Source organism: Urtica dioica, chromosome 3 (assembly GCF_054948205.1).
Source record: "Urtica dioica subsp. dioica isolate 48M chromosome 3, U.dioica_male_clone48M_v1_H2, whole genome shotgun sequence".
NCBI lineage: Eukaryota > Viridiplantae > Streptophyta > Magnoliopsida > Rosales > Urticaceae > Urtica > Urtica dioica.
This window is the reverse complement of record NC_142758.1, coordinates 18412467-18438309: the sequence shown is the minus strand read 5'-3', so window position 1 is coordinate 18438309 and position 25843 is coordinate 18412467.

Below are 25843 nucleotides of genomic sequence, written 5' to 3'. Positions count from 1 at the left end.
TTTAAGCAAACTACGAAGAGTTTGTTCATGCAAATCTACATTTGTCTCTTCGTAAGTTGTTAAGTTTGTTTATGGACTAAAAGACTATGGTTTTATCATAAAGCTTCAGACAAGGAAGATTGAATGAACGTTTCAACTTTATTAATGAATGAATAGGCAATTACAAGCAAGAGTCTTCATGAGACTTTATTACATCAAATGTTCAAAATAAAGACTACAACTCTTCTTGTGGGCACCATTGACAACAAACTCCCACTTGACTCAAAGAAGGTGTGTGTAGTCCTTCATGCCTAATCCCTCACGATGTTGGTCGAAGACCTTGTTCGCTAGGGCCTTGGTGAATGGATCTGCGAGGTTGTCCACCGTTGAGATCTTCTTCACTTCCACGTCTCCGCGCTGCACGATCTCTCGAATCAAATGGTATTTCCTCTCAATATGCCTAGAGCGCTTATGGCTTCTAGGTTCCTTTGAGTTAGCGACAGCCCCACTATTATCACAATAAAGGGTCATGGGCTCGTCGACGTTTGGAACAACTTCCAAATACTTAAGGAACTTTCTAAGCCATACAGCCTCTTTGGATGCTTCACAAGCAGCCACATATTCTGCTTCCGTTGTGGAGTCAGCAATGCAAGATTGCTTAATACTTCTCCACACAACAGCTCCACCATTAAGGATGAACACAGATCCCGAAGTGGATTTCCTGGAATCCTTATCCGCTTGAAAATCGGAGTCGGTATATCCCGTCATAGTCAGGTCAGTACCTGAGTATGTAAGCATCAAGTTCCTAGTTCTTCGAAGATACTTAAGAACATGCTTAACAGCAATCCAGTGCTCGGGTCCAGGGTTGGATTGGAAACGACTAACTACGCCAACGGCGAAACATATATCAGGTCGGGTGCAAAGCATAGCATACATGAGGCTTCCCACGGCAGAGGCGTAAGGAATTTTCCTCATGTCTTCAATCTCTTGTGCAGTCTTGGGAGACTGGTCCTTAGAGAGTGAAACTCCATGCCTAAAGGGTGTTTGACCCCTCTTGCAGTCTTGCATCGAGAAGCGATCCATCACCTTATCAATATAAGATGCTTGAGAGAGCGACAGGGTCCGGTTTTTCCTATCTCGAAAGATTTGGATTCCCAGAATGTACGCGGCTTCTCCTAGATCCTTCATATCGAATTGCTTTGCTAGCCAGACCTTAACCTCAGATAACTTACCCACGTCATTACCAATGAGTAGTATATCATCGACATATAGTACCAGAAACACAACTTTGCCTTTGTGTATTAACTTGTAAACACAAGGCTCATCTATTGACTGTTCAAAGCCGAAGCTCTTTACAGTTTCATCGAATCTAATATTCCATGACCTAGATGCTTGCTTTAGTCCATAAATGGATTTAAGCAACTCACAAACCTTGGTCTCTTGACCTTTATCCACGAAACCGTCTGGTTGAGCCATGTAAATGCGCTCGTCAAGATTGCCATTCAGAAAGGCTGTCTTGACATCCATTTGCCAGATCTCATAGTCGAGAGCTGCAGCTATGGATAGGAGTATGCAGATGGATTTAAGTATCGCGACTGGCGAGAAGGTTTCTTCATAGTCAATCCCTTCTTGTTGGGTATAACCCTTCGCCACAAGTCGTGCTTTGAACGTCTCAACGTTCCCATCAGGACCCCTTTTCTTCTTGTATATCCACTTACACCCTACGGGTTTAATCCCTTCAGGAAGGTCTACAAGTTTCCAGACTTTGTTGACATACATCGAGTGCATCTCAACTTTCATGGCGTCAAGCCAAAGGTTTGATTCAGAACAAGCCATTGCTTGGCTATAGGAAACAGGATCATCCATGTCGGAGACGGCTACAAGAGAGTCTCCATAAGACATGTACCTGTCAGGCTTTTGAGTAGCCCTCCCACTACGTCGAAGTACTACTTGACGAGATTCTGATGAGTTAGGTTGTGTTTCAGTTGGGGTAAGAACAGTTCTTACAGATGAGGTAGAAGCTTCCTCACCCAACTTTTCTTCAAGCACAATTTTGCTTCTAGGTTTTGCATCCTTCATAAAGTCCTCCTCAAGGAAACGAGCATTCGTGCTAACGAAAGTCTTATCGTCCTCGGGACTATAGAAAGTAAAACCTTTGGTTTCCTTCGGATATCCTACAAACAGGCACAATTCTGACCTACTAGCCAACTTGCTAGTCTTTTGCCTCAGCACGTGTGCAGGGCAACCCCAAATTCGGATGCGGCCAAGATTCACTTTACGGCCAGTCCATCGTTCATAAGGAGTACCAGGAACCGTTTTGGACGGAACTTGGTTCAGAATGTAGGCGGCTGTTTCGAGGGCATATCCCCAAAAGGAAAGCGGGAGTGATGAGTAACTCATCATTGATCTAACCATCTCCATAAGAGTTCGGTTTCTTCTCTCTGACACTCCGTTTTGTTGAGGTGTGCCAGGTGCGGTAAGCTGAGAAGCAATACCTTCTTCTTTAAGAAAGTCATCTAACTCTCCAGACATATACTCACCACCTCGATCAGATCGAAGGGTTTTGATCACTTTGCCAGTTTGCTTTTCCACTAGAGCCCTAAAGACCTTAAATACGTTAAAGGTCTCGGATTTGTTCTTAAGCAAATAGACAAACCCATATCTTGAGTAATCATCAGTGAAGGTAACGAAGTATTCGTATCCTCCACGTGCCTGTTGGTTGAGCGGACCACATACATCAGAATGTATTAGTTCCAGCAACTCAGTGGCTCTTCGACCCTTATCGGAGAAAGGTCGCTTAGTCATTTTTCCTTCTATACAGGATTCACAAGTAGGTAGTGAACCTATTGCAGAGGCTTGGAGTGGACCATCCCTCACAAGTCTCTTAATCCTATCTAGACTGATATGACCAAGTCTTAAGTGCCAGAGGTATGTTGATTTTGTTAGATCGGAGGATTCAGAAAGTTTGATCCTCTTTGGCTCCCTAAATAGATCGTTATCTATTTCGGTGTCTAAAAGAGAAGGTTGAGTGGGATAGATGTAGAAAAGAGCATTCTTCATACATGCATCAGTGACAAAAGAATTATCAGGAAACGAAATACGAATTCCATTCTTAATGAACTTTAAACAATAATCTTGCTCAAGAAGACGAGCAACGGATATTAAGTTCTTCCCAAAGGTAGGAACAAAATAAACATTATTCAAGTTTAAAGTGCGGTCTTCAAAAGACAGTGTCACGGATCCCACAGCCTTCGCGGACACCGGGCTCCCATCACCCCATTTGAAACAGAACTCGCCTTCCTCTAAGCTTTTGGTTTTCTTGAAACCATTCAAGGAACAACAAATATGGTTAGTAGCAACGGAGTCAAGAATCCACGTTGATACATTATCAGCTACTAAGCATGCTTCGGTAACTAGTACAATACTATGTTCCTTTGCTTTGAGATAGGCGGGACAGTTCTTTTTATCGGCCTTGCAAGGTCTCTTCACAGTTCCAGAGGCGGAGGCTTTTTGCTCAGTAGCATGTGCCTCTCCTTGATTCCTCTTTCTCTTAGTGAGACCTACAGCAGTGTGAAGTTTCTCCATAAGCTTGGTAACAGTGTACTCTAGCTTGTTTATTGAGTAGTTCATCTTGGAGGTATCAAGAGATGCGGGGAAAGTTTCTAAGATCATATCTATGACATTCTTCCCATCATTCTCAGATCCTAGGATTTCCATCTTATTTAGAAAACTAATGATCAGTATCATAAAGTCTCTAACAGGAGTCCTAGCCTGCATATGACAGTTCATAAACTGTCGGACTGCTTGTTGCCTTGCTTGACGCCTTTGCCCTTCAAACTTCTCAAGGAGATTGTAGAGCATGTCAGCGGGAGTCTCGATGTCACGATGTTGCTCTTTCAGCATATTGTTCATAGATGCCAAGATACAGCACCTCACAATCTCATCGGATCGAAGCCAGGCCGCTAAGGCGTCATTGTCCTCTTGAGTTGAATCATCATTCGACAGAGGAGGACACGGGGTGGTGAGTACCCATTTGTGCTTGTTAACGGAAGGTATTATGTCGAGGTTACGTTTCGAATCTACGTAGTTTTCGTTTTCGAGTTTGATCGAGGAAAGAAAGATTGAGAGATGTTTGCGGGACATAAAGCCTATTGAAGTTTGAAACAGGTTTATGATTAGTCTTTGGTTTAGGGTTTAAGTTTTATTTAAGACTTTGTAAACTCCAAAGGTGTTATAAACCAAACGATAATTTACTCCCTCAAGAGAAGGCCGCAAAAAATCTCCATTTATAAGTAAATGACACATCATTAATGCTTAGCCAAGATGTCAATACATCTATTTTGACTAGCCACCTTGTAAATTGGTTTGATCACTCACATCCTTTCGCAATGCCTCAAGGGAGGATACTAGGGATTGAGCCTAAGCATGCAACCAACCACTTAGTCCAAAAGATCAGCTTTGAAAAACAATCCCCCAAGGGGAGGCCTTGCCATCATTGCATCACTCTCGGACGTAGCTCATTGAGCAATGATCGAAGCAATAACGCCTTGGAGTACTCACATTTAAGTGAGGGTCGTAAGAGCGGCTCTTAGTCCCACGTTATTGCATCTTTCACTAGTGTTGGGGATCGTGGGTTACAAACAACGAATATAACCCTCCCACTTAGTTTTTGGAGTTGGTTCATCGACTCATATAAGTTCGGAAACAAATTTCCTAGTTAGAGAGCGACAGAGCGGACAACTAGAAGAGAATCCTAGATCGACATGTTCAGAGCAGTATTAGTGCATAAAGGCACAAGGTACACACTCGATCTTTTCCTATTTTCTATTTCGGGAAAGTGCGTGAGGGAAGTGTGAACTTCAACTCACTCGAACACTTGAAAGTTTGAGATTACACATCTTTTTATTTTTCGGCTTGTCTACAAGGAGACCTCCCACTCAAAATTTCAAGAGCATATAGATTTTGAACATATGTGATATAGATATAGTTTTGAAAACATTTTGAAAACTTATTTGATTTGGATGACAAAAAATTTCAAGTTTGAAAGTGAAAACGGTTTTTCAAAATTCAAACTAGTTTTGTAAAAATTCAATTTCAATTAAACTTTCAAAAAATCAAAACATTTTAATCTTACACATCATGTTTATAATCATATGAAAAACATTTTTTCTCAAGAAAATTTTCTCATTAGAGTTCTATAACTCATGGTAGTGGGGTTTGAAAATCCGGATTTCTAAAAAACTGGAGTTTCAGACAGCCGCGCACCTCGGAGTAAAATCGCCATAATTTGCGGCTCCGATGTCCTTTTGAGCCGAAACCGGTGGCATTGGACAGAGGACAGACAGAGCTTTAATTTGATTCAAGAATCATTAAATTTCGATTTCTGAGCAGAGAGTTATGCCACTTTTAATGCGGGTTTACTCCAGCTCGAAGAAAAAGAAATAAATTAAAACTTGGTCCTACTTAGGTGCGAAAAAGAATCAAGTGTAACGGAACGTTTTAAGATATTGTTTAAAGCTTTTATTTGTGTTTTATTAGCAGGGTAATAACATAGAATAAAAGAAATAACAACATGCATAAAACGATTCAAGTAAATAAACGAAACTAGCAAGAAAATAAAACTAGTCACAAAATTTACTCGAAAATTCTCAAACCTTTAAAACACGTTTTTCAATATAAAAAATTAAAAACTTTTAGAACTGATTCTAATGTATTTTAACATCATCCCAAACTCATAGAAAATCAACATGGTTTTTAATTTAGAGACAAGAGCAATAAATTAAAAAAAATCTAAGATTACAATTCTAACTTGTCACAAAATTAGTAAACTTTCGAAAACGATTTTCAAGCTCATAATTTAAAAACATGCACATGCATTCCTTTGACCATAGCTCTGATACCATTTTGTTGGAATCGATCTAGGGTTTAAGAAAATAATTAACGCTTCGGGAAGCGGCGGAATTTTAAAAATTTTATTTTTCAAGTAAAAACAGTTTTTACTAACCTAGACAAGTGCAAGTACATGTAATTAAAAACTAATATGAGCTAAGAAGTTTACTAACCTTTCTTGAAGCTTGAACCTTGTAGAAGCTTTTGGAAAGTTGCAACGCTCGTCTCCCCTCGCATCACGTCTCTCTTTCTTTCCTCGGCACCTCGAGCAACCACGAAAGTTTCTATCACTAAATCACTCGAAAAGAAGGAATCAGTGAGTGGGCACTTTTAAACACTACGACTTAAGAACGAGTCTCGAAGTCGCAGAGCTAAACACTAGGTCGAGTGAGGACCTAGGTGCCAAGACAAGAAATAATCGAAAATATAAATTAGAGAGAGAGAGAGGAAGGGGCGGCCAAGTCTAGAGAGAGAAGCTCTCAATCTCTAAAACTTTGCATGAATGAAAAGTGTGGAATGAGGCTCCTATTTACAGGAGAGGTCTCACCTTCAATAAGGTAGTTTCCTCTTCTATAGAATATCACATATTCATGAGCCAATTTCCCTTTTCCTTCAAAGAGGTGCACGTCCAAGACAAAACAAGTAAGTCCTTGGATTTGTTTCCTCTTTTGTTTGCTTCTCTCTTGACCACATTTGGGCGCCCACCATGTTTCCTCTTAGGGGAAATTTGTTTCCTCTTTTTCTTTTGGCAAGTATCTTGATACATTTATGCACAAAATATTCTCTCTTCCTATGGGTATTATGGGCGCCTATCACCTTCTAGAAGGGGCTTCTAGAAGCTTTTCCATTTTGTTCATGACAACATGAAAAAGGCCCATTAAGAATTTTCAATAAAATTCTTATGAAATGAAATTAATCCACAAGGCCCAATTAATCATATTATGGCCGAGTGACATTAAGTCATCAAATGAACTTGTCAAAAAAATTTATTGACATTCATTTCATCCTTTGTCTCAAAAGACAAAAATACCCTTTTGACTATTTTCGTTCTTGTTTTGACTTAGCTTCCAGTTTAACTATTCCTATCGATGTGATTCGTGACAGTGACCTCATGGACCCAAATGAACAAAGCTTTAGCTAAACACTTGGACTCAAAAGTTCACAAACCTTTTCCAAGTTTAGCTTAATGCCAACTGACTCCACTAAAGAGCTGACACTGAAAATCTCTCGGTTCAAATGAATTTATTTTCTACTCAAGAATTCCACCTAATTATGATGAGCGGATCCACTGAATATTATCTATGCTACCCTTCATGAATGTCATCAGCTAGTCGGGATTTACTAAATTACCATTTTACCCTTCTAGCTGTTATTTCCTCAACTCCTTTGTCGCTTGTGAATAAGTTAGAAACAATGTATTGACGAGGAGCTAACAAGTCACATTGTTTCATCCAAAAGAGTCAGGACTCAATTTGGACACTGGCCAGTTCATTTATTCACACTCCAAGGAACAAAGCATGAGGTGACATACATTGCATTTCAGCAATCTTGTACATGAATTCCATATCTATGAGAACTTCACAAAGTTACTCATGACATACTCACAACTTAGTATTTCACCAATAGGCCCTGTTCGGAATGACATAGTGAGTCCGAACTCTGACTTTCTCAAATGAGAATACTAAGGTGTGAAATGGCATGTCTCATTTCAGGATTAAGGTAAGCATGATGCAATTCATACATAGTGACTTCGAGACATAAGAGGTTAAATGGTTTGTTCTTATCTTGTCTCTAGAAGTGCACTGGTCAATTCAGTACCTTCGGAAGATACCTAGAAGAACTATAGAGTTCCTAACTCTCAATGCCTCATAACCAGACATCGTAGATTCTTCTAACAATCATACTGAGGTCAATAGTCCTTTGACCCTAAGATTGCGAATATATCGTTTTAAGCAAACTACGAAGAGTTTGTTCATGCAAATCTACATTTGTCTCTTCGTAAGTTGTTAAGTTTGTTTATGGACTAAAAGACTATGGTTTTATCATAAAGCTTCAGACAAGGAAGATTGAATGAACGTTTCAACTTTATTAATGAATGAATAGGCAATTACAAGCAAGAGTCTTCATGAGACTTTATTACATCAAATGTTCAAAATAAAGACTACAACTCTTCTTGTGGGCACCATTGACAACAGAAATGAATGTCAATAAATTTTTTGACAAGTTCATTTGATGACTTAATGTCAGTCGACCATGACTTGATCATTGGGCCTTGTGAATTAATTTCATTTCATAAGAATTTTATTGAAAATTCTTAATGAGCCTTTCTCATGTTGTCATGAACAAATGAAGAAGCTTCTATAAGCTCCTTCTAGAATGAGTTTGGGCGCCTACCCTATAGAGAAATAGGAGAGATTATTTTGTGCATAAATGTATCAAGATACTTGCTAAAAGAAAAAGAGGAAACAAATTTGCATATGGATGCATATGGGATTCGGCCAAGAGAGAGCCAAGGCAAGGCAAGGAACAAAAAAGGAAACAAATCCAAGTTTTAATAAAGCCTATGTTGGCCGAGTGTCTCAAAAAAAAAAGGGGAAATTGGTTCATGAATATGTGATATTCTATAGAAGAGGAAACTACCTTATTGAAGGTGAGACCTCTCCTATAAATAGGAGCCCCTTTTTTCACATTTCATTCATTTCCAAGTTTTAGAGATTTGAGAGACTCTCTCTCTAGAACCTTGGCCGATCCTCTCTCTCTCTCTCTCTTCATTTTTGATTTCTTTCTTTTCGCACCTAGGTCCTCATTTGACCTAGTGTTTAGCTCTGCGACTTCAAGACTCGTTCTTAAGTCGTAGTGTTTAAAAGTGCCCAGTCACTGATTCCTTTTATTTCGAGTGATTTAGTGATAGAAACTATCGTGGTTGCTCGAGGTGCCGAGGAAAGAAAGAGAGACGTGCTACGAGGAGACGAGCGTTGCAACTTTCCAAAAGCTTCTCAAAGTTCAAGCTTCAAGAAAGGTTAGTAAACTTTTATGCTCATATTAAGTTTTTATTTATATGTACTTGCTCTTTGTCTAGGTTAGTAAAAACCGTTTTTACTTGTAAAAGAAAATTTTTAAAATTCCGCCGCTTACCGAAGCGTTAATTATTTTCTTAAACCCTAGATCGATTCGAACACGCTCTACGTCAACCTCTGTTGTCAATGGTGCCCACAAGAAGAGTAGTAGTGTCTATTTATGTACATTTGATGTCATATAGTCTTACGAAGACTCTTGCTTGTAATTGCTTATTCATTTAATAATAAAGTTGAAACGTTCATTCATTCTTTCTTTGTTTGAAGCTTTATGATAAAACCTTAGTCTTTTAGTCCATAAACAAACTTAACAACTTACGAAGAGACAAATGTAGATTTGCATGAACAAATTCTTCGTAGTTTGCTTAAAACGATATATTCGTAATCTTAGGGTCAAAGGACTATTGACCTCAGTACGATTGTTAGAAGAATCTATGATGTCTGGTTATGAGGCATTGAGAGTTGGACACTCTATAGTTCTTCTAGGTATCTTCCGAAGGTACTGAATTGACCAGTGCACTTCTAGAGACAAGATAAGAACAAACCATTTAACCTCTTATGTCTCGAAGTCGCTATGTATGAATTGCATCATGCTTACCTTAATCCTGAAATGAGACATGTCATTTCACACCTTAGTATTCTCATTTGAGAAAGTCAGAGTTCAGACTCACTATGTGATTCCGAACAGGGCCTATTGGTGAAGTACTAAGTTGTGGGAATGTCATGAGTAACTTTGTGAAGTTCTCATAGATATGGAATTCATGTACAAGATTGCTGAAATGCAATGTATGTCACATCATGCTTTGTTCCTTGGAGTGTGAATAAATGAACTGGCCAGTGTCCAAATTGAGTCCTGAGTTTTTTGGATGAAACAATGTGACTTGTTAGCTCCTCATCAATACATTGTTTCTAACTTATTCACAAGCGACAAAGGAGTTGAGGAAATAACAGCTAGAAGGGTAAAATGGTAATTTAGTAAATCCCGACTAGCTGATGACATTCATGAAGGGTAAACATAGATAATATTCAATGGATCCGCTCATCATAATTAGGTTTAATTCTTGAGTAGAAAATAAATTCATTTGAACCGAGAGATTTTCAGTGTCAACTCTTTAGTGGAGCCAGTTGACATTAAGCTAAACTTGGAAAAGGTTTGTGAACTTTTGAGTCCAAGTATTTAGCTCAAGCTTTGTTCATTTGGATCCATGAGGTCACTGTCAAGAATCACATCGAATAGGAATAGTTAAACTGGAAGCTAAGTCAAAAGAAGAACGAAACTAGTCAAAAGGGTATTTTTGTCTTTTGAGACAAAGGATGAAATGAATGTCAATAAATTTTTTGACAAGTTCATTTGATGACTTAATGTCACTCGACCATGACTTGATCATTGGGCCTTGTGAATTAATTTCATTTCATAAGAATTTTATTGAAAATTCTTAATGGGCCTTTCTCATGTTGTCATGAACAAATGAAGAAGCTTCTAGAAGCTCCTTCTAGAATGAGTTTGGGCGCCTACCCTATAGAGAAATAGGAGAGATTATTTTGTGCATAAATGTATCAAGATACTTGCCAAAAGAAAAAGAGGAAACAAATTTGCATATGGATGCATAAGGGATTCGGCCAAGAGAGAGCCAAGGCAAGGCAAGGAACAAAAAAGGAAACAAATCCAAGTTTTAATGAAGCCTATGTTGGCCGAGTGTCTCAAGAGAAAAAAAGGGGAAATTGGTTCATGAATATGTGATATTCTATAGAAGAGGATACTACCTTATTGAAGGTGAGACCTCTCCTATAAATAGGAGCCCCTTTTTTTCACATTTCATTCATTTCCAAGTTTTAGAGATTTGAGAGACTCTCTCTCTAGAACCTTGGCCGATCATCTCTCTCTCTCTATCTCTCTTCATTTTCGATTTCTTTGTTTTGGCACCTAGGTCCTAATTTGACCTAGTGTTTAGCTCTGCGACTTCAAGACTCGTTCTTAAGTCGTAGTGTTTAAAAGTGCCCACTCACTGATTCCTTTTATTTCGAGTGATTTAGTGATAGAAACTATCGTGGTTGCTCGAGGTGCCGCGGAAAAAAAGAGAGACGTGCTACGAGGAGACGAGCGTTGCACCTTTCCAAAAGCTTCTCAAAGTTCAAGCTTCAAGAAAGGTTAGTAAACTTCTATGCTCATATTAAGTTTTTATTTATATGTACTTGCTCTTTGTCTAGGTTAGTAAAAACCGTTTTTACTTGTAAAAGAAATTTTTTAAAATTCCGCCGCTTACCGAAGCGTTAATTATTTTCTTAAACCCTAGATCGATTCCAACACGCTCTACGTCTACCTCTGTTGTCAATGGTGCCCACAAGAAGAGTAGTAGTGTCTATTTATGTACATTTGATGTCATATAGTCTTACGAAGACTCTTGCTTGTAATTGCTTTTTCATTTAATAATAAAGTTGAAACGTTCATTCATTCTTTCTTTGTTTGAAGCTTTATGATAAAATCTTAGTCTTTTAGTCCATAAACAAACTTAACAACTTACGAAGAGACAAATGTAGATTTGCATGAACAAACTCTTCGTAGTTTGCTTAAAACGATATATTCGCAATCTTAGGGTCAAAGGACTATTGACCTCAGTACGATTGTTCGAAGAATCTATGATGTCTGGTTATGAGGCATTGAGAGTTGGAGACTCTATAGTTCTTCTAGGTATCTTCCGAAGGTACTGAATTGACCAGTGCACTTCTAGAGACAAGATAAGAACAAACCATTTAACCTCTTATGTCTCGAAGTCACTATGTATGAATTGCATCATGCTTACTTTAATCCTGAAATGAGACATGTCATTTCACACCTTAGTATTCTCATTTGAGAAAGTCAGAGTTTGGACTCACTATGTGATTCCGAACAGGGCCTATTGGTGAAGTACTAAGTTGTGAGAATGTCATGAGTAACTTTGTGAAGTTCTCATAGATATGGAATTCATGTACAAGATTGCTGAAATGCAATGTATGTCACCTCATGCTTTGTTCCTTGGAGTGTGAATAAATGAACTGGCCAGTGTCCAAACTGAGTCCTGACTCTTTTGGATGAAACAATGTGACTTGCTAGCTCCTCGTCAATACACTGTTTCTAACTTATTCACAAGCGACAAAGGAGTTGAGGAAATAACAGCTAGAAGGGTAAAATGGTAATTTAGTAAATCCCGACTAGCTGATGACATTCATGAAGGGTGAACATAGATAATATTCAGTGGATCCGCTCATCATAATTAGGTTGAATTCTTGAGTAGAAAATAAATTCATTTGAACCGAGAGATTTTCAGTGTCAACTCTTTAGTGGAGTCAGTTGGCATTAAGCTAAATTTGGAAAAGGTTTGTGAACTTTTGAGTCCAAGTGTTTAGCTTAAGCTTTGTTCATTTGGGTCCATGAGGTCACTGTCACGAATCACATCGAGTAGGAATAGTTAAACTGGAAGCTAAGTCAAAACAAGAACGAAAATTGTCAAAAGGGTATTTTTGTCTTTTGAGACATATGATGAAATGAATGTCAATAAATTTTTTGACAAGGTCATTTGATGACAAGTAACACTCGGCCATAATATGATTAATTGGGCCTTGTGGATTAATTTCATTTCATAAGAATTTTATTGAAAATTCTTAATGGGCCTTTTTCATGTTGTCATGAACAAATGGAAAAGCTTCTAGAAGCCCATTCTAGAAGGTGATAGGCGCCCACACCCAAAGAGAAAGAGAGATTATTTTGTGCATAAATGTATGTAGATACTTGCAAAAAGAAAAAGAGGAAACAAATTTCCTCTATGAGGAAAGTAGAATTTCGGCCAAGAGAGAGTCAAAGGCAAGGCATGGAATAAAAGAGGAAACTAATCCCTTGGGGATGTGTTTGATGTAGGCGCCCATTTAGGAGATTTGGACAATAAAAGATTGCTCATAAAGGCTTGGAAAATAAGAGGAAACTACTTCTTTCCAAGGCCAACCCTTCTCCTATAAATAGGACCCTCATTCCTCTCATTCTATTCATCCCAAAGTTTTAGAGATTGAGAGCTTCTCTCTCTAGACTTGGCCGATCCTCTCTCTCCATGTCTCTTGAATTTCGTTTTATTGTTTTGGCACCTAGGTCCTCATTTGACCTAGTGTTTAGCTCTGCGACTTTAAGACTTGTTCTTAAGTCGTAGTGTTTAAAAGTGCCCACTCACTGATTCCTTTTATTTCGAGTGATTTAGTGATAGAAACTATCGTCGTTGCTCGAGGTGTCTAGGTTAGTACAATCTCGTTTTACTTGTAAAAGAAAATTTTTAAAATTCCGCCGCTTACCGAAGCGTTAATTATTTTCTTAAACCCTAGATCGATTCCAAGAAATGGTATCAGAGCTATGCTCAAAGATTAGCATGTACATGTATTTAAAATTATGAGCTTGAACATCGTTTTCAAAAGTTTACTAATTTTGTGACAAGTTAGAATTGTTATCCAATATTTTTTTTTTAATTTATTGCTCTTGCCTTTAAATTAAATATCATGTTGATTTTCTATGAGTTTGGGATTTTTTTAAAACACATTAGAATCAGTTCTAAAAGTTTTTAATTTTTTATATTGAAAAAACTGTTTTAAAGGTTTGAGAAATTTCGAGTAAAATTTTGTGACTAGTTATATTGTCTTGCTAGTTTCTTTTATTTACTTGAATCGTTTTATGCATGTTGTTATTTCTTTTATGCCTTGTTATTACCTTGCTAATAAAACACAAATAAAAGCTTTAACAACCTTCATAAAACGTTCCGTTACACTCGATTCTTTTTCGCATCTAAAAAGGACCAAGCTTTAATTATTTCTTTTTCTTCGAGCTGGAGTAAACCCGCATTAAAAGTGGCATAACTCTCTGCTCAGAAATCTAAATTTAATGATTCATGAATCAAATTAAATCTCTGTCTGTCCTCTGTCCAATTCCACCGGTTTCGGCTCAAAACGACATCGGAGCCGCCAGATATGGGGATTTTACTCCGAGGTGCGAGGCTGTGCTGAAACTCCAGTTTTTTAGAAATCCGGATTTTCAAACCCCACTACCATGAGTTATAGAACTCTAATGAGAAAATTTTCTTGAGCAAAAATGTTTTTCATATGATTATAAACATGATGTGTAAGATTAAAATGTTTTGATTTTTGAAAGTTTAATTGAAATTGAGTTTTTACAAAACTAGTTTGAATTTTGAAAAACCGTTTTCACTTTCAAACTTGAAAAATATTTTGTCATCCAAATCAAATAAATTTTCAAAATGTTTTCAAAACTATATCTATATCACATATGTTCAAAATCTATATGCTCTTGAAAATTTGAGTGGGAGGTCTCTTTGTAGACAAGCCGAAAAATAAAAAGATTTCTAATCTCAAACTTTCAAGTGTTCGAGTGAGTTGAAGTTTACACTTCCCTCATGCACTTTCCCGAAATAGAAAATAGGAAAAGATCGAGTATGTACCTTGTGCCTTTATGCACTAATACTGCTCTGAACATGTCGATCTAGGATTCTCTTCTAGTTGTCCACTCTGTCGCTCTCTAACTAGGAAATCTGTTTCCGAACTTATAAGAGTCGATGAACCAACTCCAAAAACTAAGTGGGAGGGTTATACTTGTTGTTTGTAACCCACGATCTCCAACACTAATGAAAAGTGCAAGTGTCGCCAGACAAAACCCTCGTGGCCCTCTCTTAAATGAGAGTACTCAAGGGCGCTTTGTACTGATCATTGCTCAATGAGCTAAATCCGAAAGTGAGACAATGAGACAAGACCTCCCCTCGGCGGATTGTTTTTCAAAGTCAATCTTTTGGACTAAGTGGTTGGTTACACAGTTAGACTCAATCCCTAGTAATCCTCCCTCGATGCCCTGCGAAAGGATGTGAGTGATCAAACCAATTTACAAGGTGGCTAGTCAAAATTTGGTGTATTGACATCTTGCTTAAGCATTAATGATGTGTCATTTACTTATAAATGGAGATTTTTTGCGGCCTTCCCTCGAAGGAGTAAATTATCGTTTGGTTTATAACACCTTTGGATTTTATAAAGTCTTAAACAAAATTAAATCCTAAACTAAAGACTAATCATAAACTTGTTTCAACTTTTATAGGCAATATGTCTCCCAACTCTCTCTCTTTCATCCTTTCCTCGAACAAACTCGAAAACGAAAACTACGTAGATTCGATACATAACCTCGACATAATCCTTACCAAGCACAAATGGGTACTCACCACCCCGTGTCCTCCTCTGACGAATGATGATTCGACTCAAGAGGACAATGACGCCTTAGCGGCCTGGCTTCGATCCGATGAGATTGTGAGGTGCTATATCTTGGCATCTATGAACAATATGCTGAAAGAGCAACATCGCGACATCGAGACTGCCGCCAAAATGCTCTACAATCTCCTTGAGATATTTGGAGGGCAAAAACGTCAAGCAAGGCAAAAAGCAGTCCGACAGTTTATGAACTGTCATATGAAGGCTAGGACTACTGTTAGAGACTTTATGATACTGATCATTAGTTTTCTAAATAAAATGGAAATCCTAGGATCTGAGACTGATGGGAAGAATGTCATAGATATGATCTTGGAAACTCTCCCCGCATCTCTTGACACCTCCAAGATGAACTACTTCATAAACAAGCTAGAGTACACTGTTACCAAGCTTATGAAGGAACTTCACACTGCTGTAGGTCTCACTAAGAGAAAGAGGAATCAAGGAGAGGCACATGCTACTGAGCAAAAAGCCTCCGCTCTAGAACTAAGAAGAGACCTGACAAGGCCGATAAAAACAACTGTCCTGCAAATCTCAAAGCAAAGGAACATAGTATTGTACTAGTTACCGAAGCATGCTTAGTAGCAGATAATGTATCAACGTGGATTCTTGACTCCGCTGCTACTAACCATATTTGTTGTTCCTTAAATGGTTTCAAGAAAATTAAAAGCTTAGAGAAAGGCGAGTTTTGTTTCAAATGGGGTGATGGGAGCCTGGTGTCTGCAAAGGCTGTGGGATCCGTGACGCTGACTTTTGAAGACCGCACTTTAAACTTGAATAATGTTTATTTTGTTCCTACCTTTGGGAAGAACTTAATATCCGTTGCTCGTCTTCGTGAGCAAGATTATTGTTTAAAGTTCATTAAGAATGGAATTCGTATTTCATTTCCTGATAATTCTTTTGTCACTAATGCATGTATGAAGAATGCTCTTTTCTACATCTATCCCACTCAACCTTCTCTTTTCGACACCGAAATAGATAATGATCTAATTAGGGAGCCAAAGAGGATCAAACTTTCTGAATCCTCCGATCTAACAAAATCAACACACCTATGGCACTTAAGACTTGGTCATATCAGTCTAGAAAGGATTAAGAGACTTGTGAGGGATGGTCCACTCCAAGCCTCTGCAATAGGTTCACTACCTACTTGTGAATCCTGCATAGAAGGAAAAATGACTAAGCGACCTTTCTCCGATAAGGGTCGAAGAGCCACTGAGTTGTTGGAACTAATACATTCTGATGTATGTGGTCCGCTCAGCCAACAGGCAGGCACGTGGAGGATACGAATACTTCGTTACCTTCACCGATGATTACTCACGATATGGGTTTGTCTATTTGCTCAAACACAAATCCGAGACCTTTAACGTATTTAAGGTCTTTAGGGCTTTAGTGGAAAAGCAAACTGGCAAAGTGATCAAAACCCAGCTCGTGGCATCGCGCTCGCCGCCCAGCTCGTGGGCCGATAGGCAACGAGTTACAAATGGGTTCAAGGTCTGCGTCCGCAACAAAGACGTGCAAATCGATTATGCCTTCGTTGGCAAGTCGAGAAAATAAGACGCGCACAATACAACAAAGACGTGCAAATCGATTATGCCTTCGTTGGCAAGTCGAGAAAATAAGACGCCCACAATACAACAAAGACGTGCAAATCGATTATGCCTTCATTGGCAAGTCGAGAAAATAAGACGCGCACAATACAACAAAGACGTGCAAATCGATTATGCCTTCGGTGGCAAATCGAGAACATAAGACGCTCACAATACACCAAAGACGTGCAAATCGATTATGCCTTCGTTGGCAAATCGAGAAAACAAGACGCGCACAACACAACAAAGACGTGCAAATCGATCACGCCTTCGTTGGCAAGTCGAGAAAATAGGCCACGCATAATAAAGCCGTGCTAATGGATCACGCCCTCATTGGTAGATCGAGAAAATAAGCCGCACACGATCAACCCGAAAACCCGAGAGCGTTCATCCCGCATCCGTATAAAAGCGTAGATTTTGAGTTTCCACTCGATCTACGCTCGACCGAAAACTCGGGGGGCTAATGTTGTCGGCCCGTCTCGGACCCACGAGGAAAAAGACATCACTTCGACCCGCGCGACCGGCGCGAGGCCTTTGACGGCGGAGCCTTGCCTCAGCCATTGGCCGGCCCAAACCAATAGCCGGCCCAAGTTCCTGCCGGCCAGTGGCCGGCCATATGCTCAGCCGGCCCATGGCCGGCCCAAGGGTGTCACTCGGCCATTGGCCGAGTCAAAGCCTCAGCAGGCCAATGGCCGGCCCAGTTCACTCGGCCATTGGCCGAGGCAAAGTTTCAGTCGGCCAATGGCCGACCCAAGGGTCTCACTCTGCCATTGGCCGAGGCAAAGCTTCAGCCGGCCAATGGCCGGCCCAGTTCACTCGGCCATTGGTCGAGGCAAAGCTTCTGTCGGCCAATGGCCGACCCAAGGGTCTCACTCGGCCATTGGCCGAGGCAAAGCTTCAGCCGGCCAATGGCCGGCCCAGTTCACTCGGCCATTGGCCGAGGCAAAGCTTCAGTCGGCCAATGGCCGACCCAACATGCTCACTCGGCCATTGGCCGGCCCAATCCTTCAGCTGGCCAATGGCCGACCCAACCTTGCTCACTCGGCCAAGGGGTCTTCAAACCACCCCTTGGCTGCCTATAAATACAAGGGTCCTTCCCTTGACCCAGGTAATCCATTCTTGAGTACTGAAACGCTGTCGAACTCGTACCTCGCTCGTTTCTCTCAAGTCTCGGCCTCTAAACACCCCTAAAACCTCTATACTCCACCTCAATCCCACTAATGTTGAGCGTCGGAGAGGTAAACAGGGGCACCCCCCCTGTTTCCCCTTTGTAGTTCACAATCTCTTTCTTGCTTTTCAGGTATCGAGACAAGGTGAGCTTCACCCACAGCTAAGGGACGACTTGGGACACCAAGTCCGACACGCTCGAGCCGGAGTGAGACCACTTGGTCCGGCCTTGGGTCTAACCACTCTGGGCTCCTAAATCGTTGTCCAAAAATCAGCGACAACACCCCGCAAAAGAGTGAACAAGGGAGGTCAAGCTTTCGATAGCCGACCCCCTATGTCTCAAAAGCTGCGTCATGCGAGCAATTTTAGTGACTACTCGAGTTACACCCCTTTGAATGCCCCGGTAGAGTAAATCTACGCTGTGGCGCGTGACAAGTTCACCGCTCTGACTCCGATGAAAGGCGGCCTCGCATCTCGTGACCGGTCCCGTTATTGTTAGTTCCACTGGGATTACGGTCACACGACCGCTCAATGCTTCCATCTTAGTTGGCAAATTGAGACTTTAATCCAAAAAGGAGAGCTCAAAGAGTTTGTCCTTCGCATGGTAAGAGCTACAGCCCCCACCAACAACTGGCCACAGCCTGAGAAAGGTAGAGGGGCCAACGCCAACACTGACCGCACCGCGGCCGCGGCTACGGCCGATGCGCAACTCCGCGTCATCACCACCATCCTAGGTGGCTTGCAAGACGGGGACTCGTCCCGGCAAAGGAAAAAGCTCCTCATGGCTGCCTCTCAAGAAGGCCTTGCCGGGCAAGTTAACCTCACCTATGAGGAACCTCCGTCCATACCTCACGAGATGATACAATTCACCAATGAAGAGGCCAAGCGAGTTGTGCACCCGCATAATGACGCTATACTTCTTAGGGCCCAGGTGGCCAACAACTTGGTAAAAAGAGTTCTTATTGATAACGGCAGCGCAACCGATATAATCTTTAAGACCACCCTAGAGCGCATGAAGCTCGGGGGGCTCCGCCCTGTCCCAACTCAGACACCTCTGTTTGGGTTCACGGGAGAAAAGGTCATGACTGAAGGAATCATTGATCTACCAGTCACCTTCGGAACTACCGGAGGTATCGAAGTCGTTCACATGGTCCCTTTTCTTGTGGTTGACCATGAGTCGCCCTACAATGTTATCATTGGGCGACCCACATTGAACAGACTAAGGGCCATCACATCTACGTATCACCTACTGGTGAAATTCCTCACAGAGGAGGGGATTGGCGTCATGGCTGGCGATCATACCCAAGCGAGGATATGCTACATCCAGGGCGTGGATGGCAAGCCCGCTGAAAAAAGGGTCAACACGATCTACCATCTAGAAGACGACTACCCGTGTGATAAAAAAGACGCACGGTAACTCAGGGAACTAGACCCCCGCGACGATATCGAGAGGTTGAAAGTTGACACCCCCGATGATCTCACTTCGATCGTCCTCGACGAAGCTAAACCTGACCAGGTAGTGAAGATCGGTGCACAACTCCCTCTCGCCATCAAAACTCAACTCGCGTCCTTCCTTCGGGAATTTAAGGATGTCTTTGTGTGGACACATGCAGACATGCGTGGTATAGACCCCGATGTGATTGTGCACCTATTGAATGACGATAAAACTATCGCTGAAAAGGTACAAGCTAGATGCGCGTTTAACCCTGAACGATACCTAGCGATAAGTGAAGAAGTCGAAAAGCTTGTCTCCGTTGGCTTCATCCGAGAAGCAAAGTACCCCAAATCGGTGGCCAATGTGGTCATGGTCAAAAAGCCTAATGGGAAGTAGCGCATTTGTATAGATTACAAAGATCTTAACAAAGCCTGCCCAAAAGATTGCTTTCCACTCCCACGCATCGAACAATTGGTCAACGCCACAGCATGACATGAACTGCTAAGTTTCATGGACGCCTACTCGGGCTATAACCAGATACGAATGCATGAGCCCGATCAGATCAAGAAGACCTTCGTCACTGATCGCGGCCTCTACTGCTACAAGGTCATGCCTTTCGGCCTTAAAAATGCAGGAGCTACTTACCAACGATTGGTAAACCGGATCTTCGCCGACCTAATCGGAAAGACTATGGAAGTTTACGTGGATGACATGCTCGTTAAAAGCCTATTGGCTACCAATCACGTAGACAACCTAAGGAAGATGTTCTTAATCCTCCGCCGGTACAAATGTGTGTTTGGGGTCGAATCCGGGAAGTTCCTAGGCTACATAGTTAGCCAACGAGGTATCGAAGCGAACCCCGAGAAAATCAAGGCACTCCTTGACATGAAATCTCTGCGGCGTGTCAAGGAATTCCAAAGTTTTGACCGGTCGGATTGCCGCCCTCTCACGTTTTGTGGCCAAGGCAACCGACAAGTGTCAACCGTTCTTCAGAGCAATAAAGAAGACTGACGGCTTTGAATGGACGGACGAGTGCGAGAAGGCCTTTCAAGAAATGGAGGCCTACTTCGGGACACCTCCATTCCTTTCCAAGCCAAAAGAAGGCGAGACGCTCTACATCTACCTCGCCGTCTCCGAACGAGCCGTGACCGTTGTGCTGATCCGTGAAGAAGATTAGGCTCAATGGCCTATCTTCTACGTGAGCAAAGCCTTACTTGATGCCGAAACGCGTTAAACAGAGATAGAGAAACTCTCTCTCGCTCTCCTCGTGGCCGCCAAAAATCTACGCCCTACTTCTAGGCTCACCCAATTGTTGTCCGAACCGGACACCCCATCGGTAAGGCTCTTCAAAAGGGAACATCGACTCGCATGGCGATCTGGTCCCAAGAATTGAGCGAATACGGGATTGAGTTTCACCCGAGACCAGCAATAAAAGCTCAAGCCCTAGCCGATTTTGTGGCAGAATTCTCCTACACTCTCGAAATGGGAAGAGTAGAAGACGACTCGACCGACGACTTGTCGGTTCGAAAGAGAAGGCTCGACCCTACGGGTCCCATCTGGGAACTACACGTAGACGGAGCATCTAATGCCCAGGGAGCAGGCGCTGGCGTGATTTTAACAAATCTTGATCGGGAAAAGTTACGCTACGCCCTCCACTACGGATTCCAGGCCTCCAACAATGAGGCCGAGTACGAAGCCCTCATCGTAGGGCTAGAGCTCGCTCAAAAGCTCAACGTGCAGAATTTACGAATACACTGTGACTCGCAGTTAATCGTAAATCAGGTTAAAGGCGACTATGTAGCCAAAGAACCTAACATGATCGCCTACTTGGCAAAGACAAATGCGAAGTTAGATGCTATCTCCTTGTTCGAGATCATCCAGATCCCACGAGAAGAGAACTCCGAGGCTGACGCTCTAGCTCGCCTCGGATCCGGTATCACCGAAGATGGGTTGGGAACTATCCCAATCGAGTCTCTCTCGCGACCATCCGTCTCAAGCGACTAGGTTCGAACGATTGAGAGCGCCGCTCGTCCAACTTGGATGACTCCACTTACAGACTTCTTGCGAAGAGGGGCGCTTCCCGTAGACCGCAAATAAGCCGAAAGGCTGAGAGCCCTCGCATCTAAATACGTGTTGAGAGGCGAAGCCTTATACAAGCGCGGGTACTCAACCCCGCTGCTCCGATGCCTCAAAATTGTCGAGTCGACCAAGGTCCTCCGTAAAATTCACGAAGGCCTCTGTGGGAACCACTCCGCTGGGAGGTCCCTTGCGCTCAAAGCGCTTCAACAAGGCTATTTCTGGCCGACGATGAGAAAAGACACCTACGACTGGGCGAGAAAGTGCGACAACTGTCAGTGTTTCTCTAACGTTCCACGACAGCCGCCATCTCCCCTGGGTAGCATCGTCGTCCCACGCCCCTTTGCGAAATGGGGCATGGACATTATCGCCAAGCTTCCCAAAGGTCCGAGACAATACGAATACGCCATCGTCGCTATCGACTACTTCACTAAGTGGGTCGAAGCCGAGCCTCTGGCCAGGATCACCGAGGCCAACACTACAAACTTCATCTGGAAGTCCATAAGATGCCGCCATGGCATCCCCGCGTCAATTGTGACCGACAATGGCGCGCAATTCGACAATGCTAGGGTTAGAGAAATCTGTGCCCAACTAGGGATAAGCAAGACATTCTCATCCCCGCGACACCCACATGCCAATGGCCAAGTGGAAGCCGTCAACAAGATGATTAAAAGCAACCTCAAGAAAAAGCTCGAAGCCAAAAAAGGCGCCTGGCCTGAGGAGCTACCTTTCATCTTGTGGGCCTACAAAATGACCGTTCGAAACGCCACCGGAGAGACCCTGTTCTCCCTAGATTTTGGGATTGAGGCTGTGGTCCCCATGGAAACGGAGGTCCCCACCTACCGGGTCGACACTTTCGACGAAAAAGAAAATGACGAAGCCATACGCCTTGAATTGGATCTAATCGATGAGAAAAGATCCGAGGCCCTCACCAGACTCGCTGTACAAAAGCGAAAGGTTGAGAGATACTACAACGCCAAAGTCAAAAGGTGGATCTTCGCCGTCGGCAGCCTCGTACTCCGGCGCGTGTTCCAAAACACCAAAGTACAAGGCGCCGGGGTCCTGGGCCCGAATTGGGAAGGACCGTATAGAGTTCGGCAAGTCATACACGACGGAACCTACTACATCGAACACACGGACGGAACTCCAATCTGGCACCCGTGGAACGCCGAACACTTGAGGCAGTACAACCAGTGACTGAGTCCCCCCCCCCTTATTGCTCTGATTTCCCTTCTTCAATAAGGCCTATGCGCCACTGTTTGAGGATGTTCCCCGTTAGCAAAAAATTAATAAAAAATAAAGTCTGCAGTCTTTTTACCCACTTTATTTAAGTTTTTAGTCATCACGGCACGACCTGTAAACTAAAAACTTGGGGGGCTATGGGTCCTGCGACATACACTCAAGAATTCACGCGTGGGATATAGAGGCTTAAGAAGCTCGAACCCCGACGGCTCATCAAGCATACGGGTTTGAGAAAAGACGTCGGCCTAACCCGGCGCAACACATATGCTCGGTCGCTCAACAGCACGAGCTCAAAGACGTCGGCTCAGCCCGGCGCAACACATAAGTTCGGTCGCTCAACAGCACGAACGCTTTTACCCAGGCCTAATCCCCCACGGGGATACAGACTTAGGAAGCTCGGACCCCGATGGCCCTTCGCGCATACGGCTTCGAGTAAAACGTCGGCGTTCCTGGCGTGCTGTAAGAGGCGTAAAGGCGCAAGTGGAAGAAGTCTCCCGGGACGCATGTAAGTCGCGTAAAGGCGCTGCCTCAAACCCTAAAAAAGGCCAAATTTAAGCCATACGAATGTTCGCTAGCCCCAGGGCACGAGCACCAAAGACGCCGGCCAAACCCGGCGCAACAGGGTTTGAGTAAAAGACGTCAACCTAACCCGACGCACCCGTGTTCGCTTGCTCCAGGGCAAGAGAGCCCAAAAGACGCCGGCCTAACCCAGCGCAACCTGCGTTCACTTGATCTAGGGCAAGCGAGCCCAAAAGACGCCGGCCTAACCCGGTGCAACTCGCGTTCGCTTGTTCCAGGGCAAGCGAGCCCAAAAGATGCCGGCCTAACCCGGCGTAACCCGCGTTCGCTTGATCTAATGCAAGCGAGTCCAAAAGACGCCGGCCTAACCCATCTCAACCCGCGTTCGCTTGCTCCAGGGCAAGCGAGCCCAAAAGACGCCGGCATAACCCGGCGCAACCCGCGTTCGCTTGCTCCAGGACAAGCGAGCCCAAAAGACGCCGGCCTAGCCTGGCGCAATCTATGCTCGGTCGCTCAACAACACGAGCCAAAAAGACGCCGGCCTAACCTGGCGTAACCCGCTTTCGCTTGCTCCAGGGCAAGCGAGCCCAAAAGATGCCGGCCTAACCCGGCTCAATCTACGCTCGCTCGCTCAACAGCACGAGCCCAAAAGACGCCGGCCTAACCCGGTGCAATCCACACTCTGTCACTCAACTGCACGAGTTAAAAAGACGCCGGCCTAACCCGGCGCAACCTATGTTCAGACCCTCCAGGGCGCGAACGCCAAAAAGACGCCAGCCTAACCTGGCGCAACCTACGTTTAGACGCTCCAGGGCGCGAACGCCAAAAAAGACGCCGGCCTTGTTGGAATCGATCTAGGGTTTAAGAAAAAGTTTAACGCTTCGTTAAGCGGCGGAATTTTAAAAATTTTCTTTTTAAGTAAAACTAGTTTTTACTAACCTAGACAAGAGCATGTACATGTAAATAAAAACTAATATGAGCTATTAAAGTTACTAACCTTTCTTGAAGCTTGAACCTTGTAGAAGCTTTTGGAAAGTTGCAACGCTCGTCTCCCCTCGCAGCACGTCTCTCTTTCTTTCCTCGGCACCTCGAGCAACCACGAAAGTTTCTATCACTAAATCACTCGAAAAGAAGGAATCAGTGAGTGGGCACTTTTAAACACTACGACTTGAGAACGAGTCTCGAAGTCGCAGAGCTAAACACTAGGTCGAGTGAGGACCTAGGTGCCAAGACAAGAAATAATCGAAAATAAACTAGAGAGAGAGAGAGAGGATTTTCGGCCAAGTTCTAGAGAGAGAGTCTCTCAAATCTCTTAAACTTGGATGAATGAATTGTGAGGAAATGAGGCTCCTATTTATAGGAGAGGTCTCACCTTCAATAAGGTAGTTTCCTCTTCTATAGAATATCACATATTCATGAGCAATTTCCTCTTTTTTCCCTTTGAGATACTCGGCCAAGCTAGGGCTTCTAGAAGCCTTGATTTGTTTCCTATTTTGTTCAAGGCTTGCCTTGTCTCTCAATGTGGCCGATTCCTTTGTGCATCCTTATGCAAATTTGTTTCCTCTTTTTCTTTTGGCAAGTATCTAAATACATTTATGCACAAAATAAACTCTCCTATTTCTCTATTAGGGTAGGCGCCCAAGTCTCTCTAGAAGGAGCTTCTAGAAGCTTCTTCATTTGTTCATGACAACATGAGAAAGGCCCATTAAGAATTTTCAATAAAATTCTCATGAAACGAAATTAATTCACAAGGCCCAATGATCAAGTCATGGCCGAGTGAAACATGTCACAAAATGACCTTGTCAAAAAATTTATTGACATTCATTTCATCCTTTGTCTCAAAAGACAAAAATACCCTTTTAACTATTTTCGTTCTTGTTTTGGCTTAGCTTCCAGTTTAACTATTCCTATCGATGTGATTCGTGACAGTGACCTCATGGACCCAAATGAACAAAGCTTTAGCTAAACACTTGGACTCAAAAGTTCACAAACCTTTTCCAAGTTTAGCTTAATGCCAACTGACTCCACTAAAGAGCTGACACTGAAAATCTCTCGGTTCAAATGAATTTATTTTCTACTCAAGAATTCGACCTAATTATGATGAGCGGATCCACTGAATATTATCTATGTTTACCCTTCATGAATGTCATCAGCTAGTCGGGATTTACTAAATTACCATTTTACCCTTCTAGCTGTTATTTCCTCAACTCCTTTGTCGCTTGTGAATAAGTTAGAAACAATGTATTGACGAGGAGCTAACAAGTCACATTGTTTCATCCAAAAGAGTCAAGACTCAATTTGGACACTGGCCAGTTCATTTATTCACACTCCAAGGAACAAAGCATGAGGTGACATACATTGCATTTCAGCAATCTTGTACATGAATTCCATATCTATGAGAACTTCACAAAGTTACTCATGACAGACTCACAACTTAGTACTTCACCAATAGGCCTTGTTCGGAATCACATAGTGAGTCCGAACTTTGACTTTCTCAAATGAGAATACTAAGGTGTGAAATGGCATGTCTCATTTCAGGATTAAGGTAAGCATGATGCAATTCATACATAGTGACTTCGAGACATAAGAGGTTAAATGGT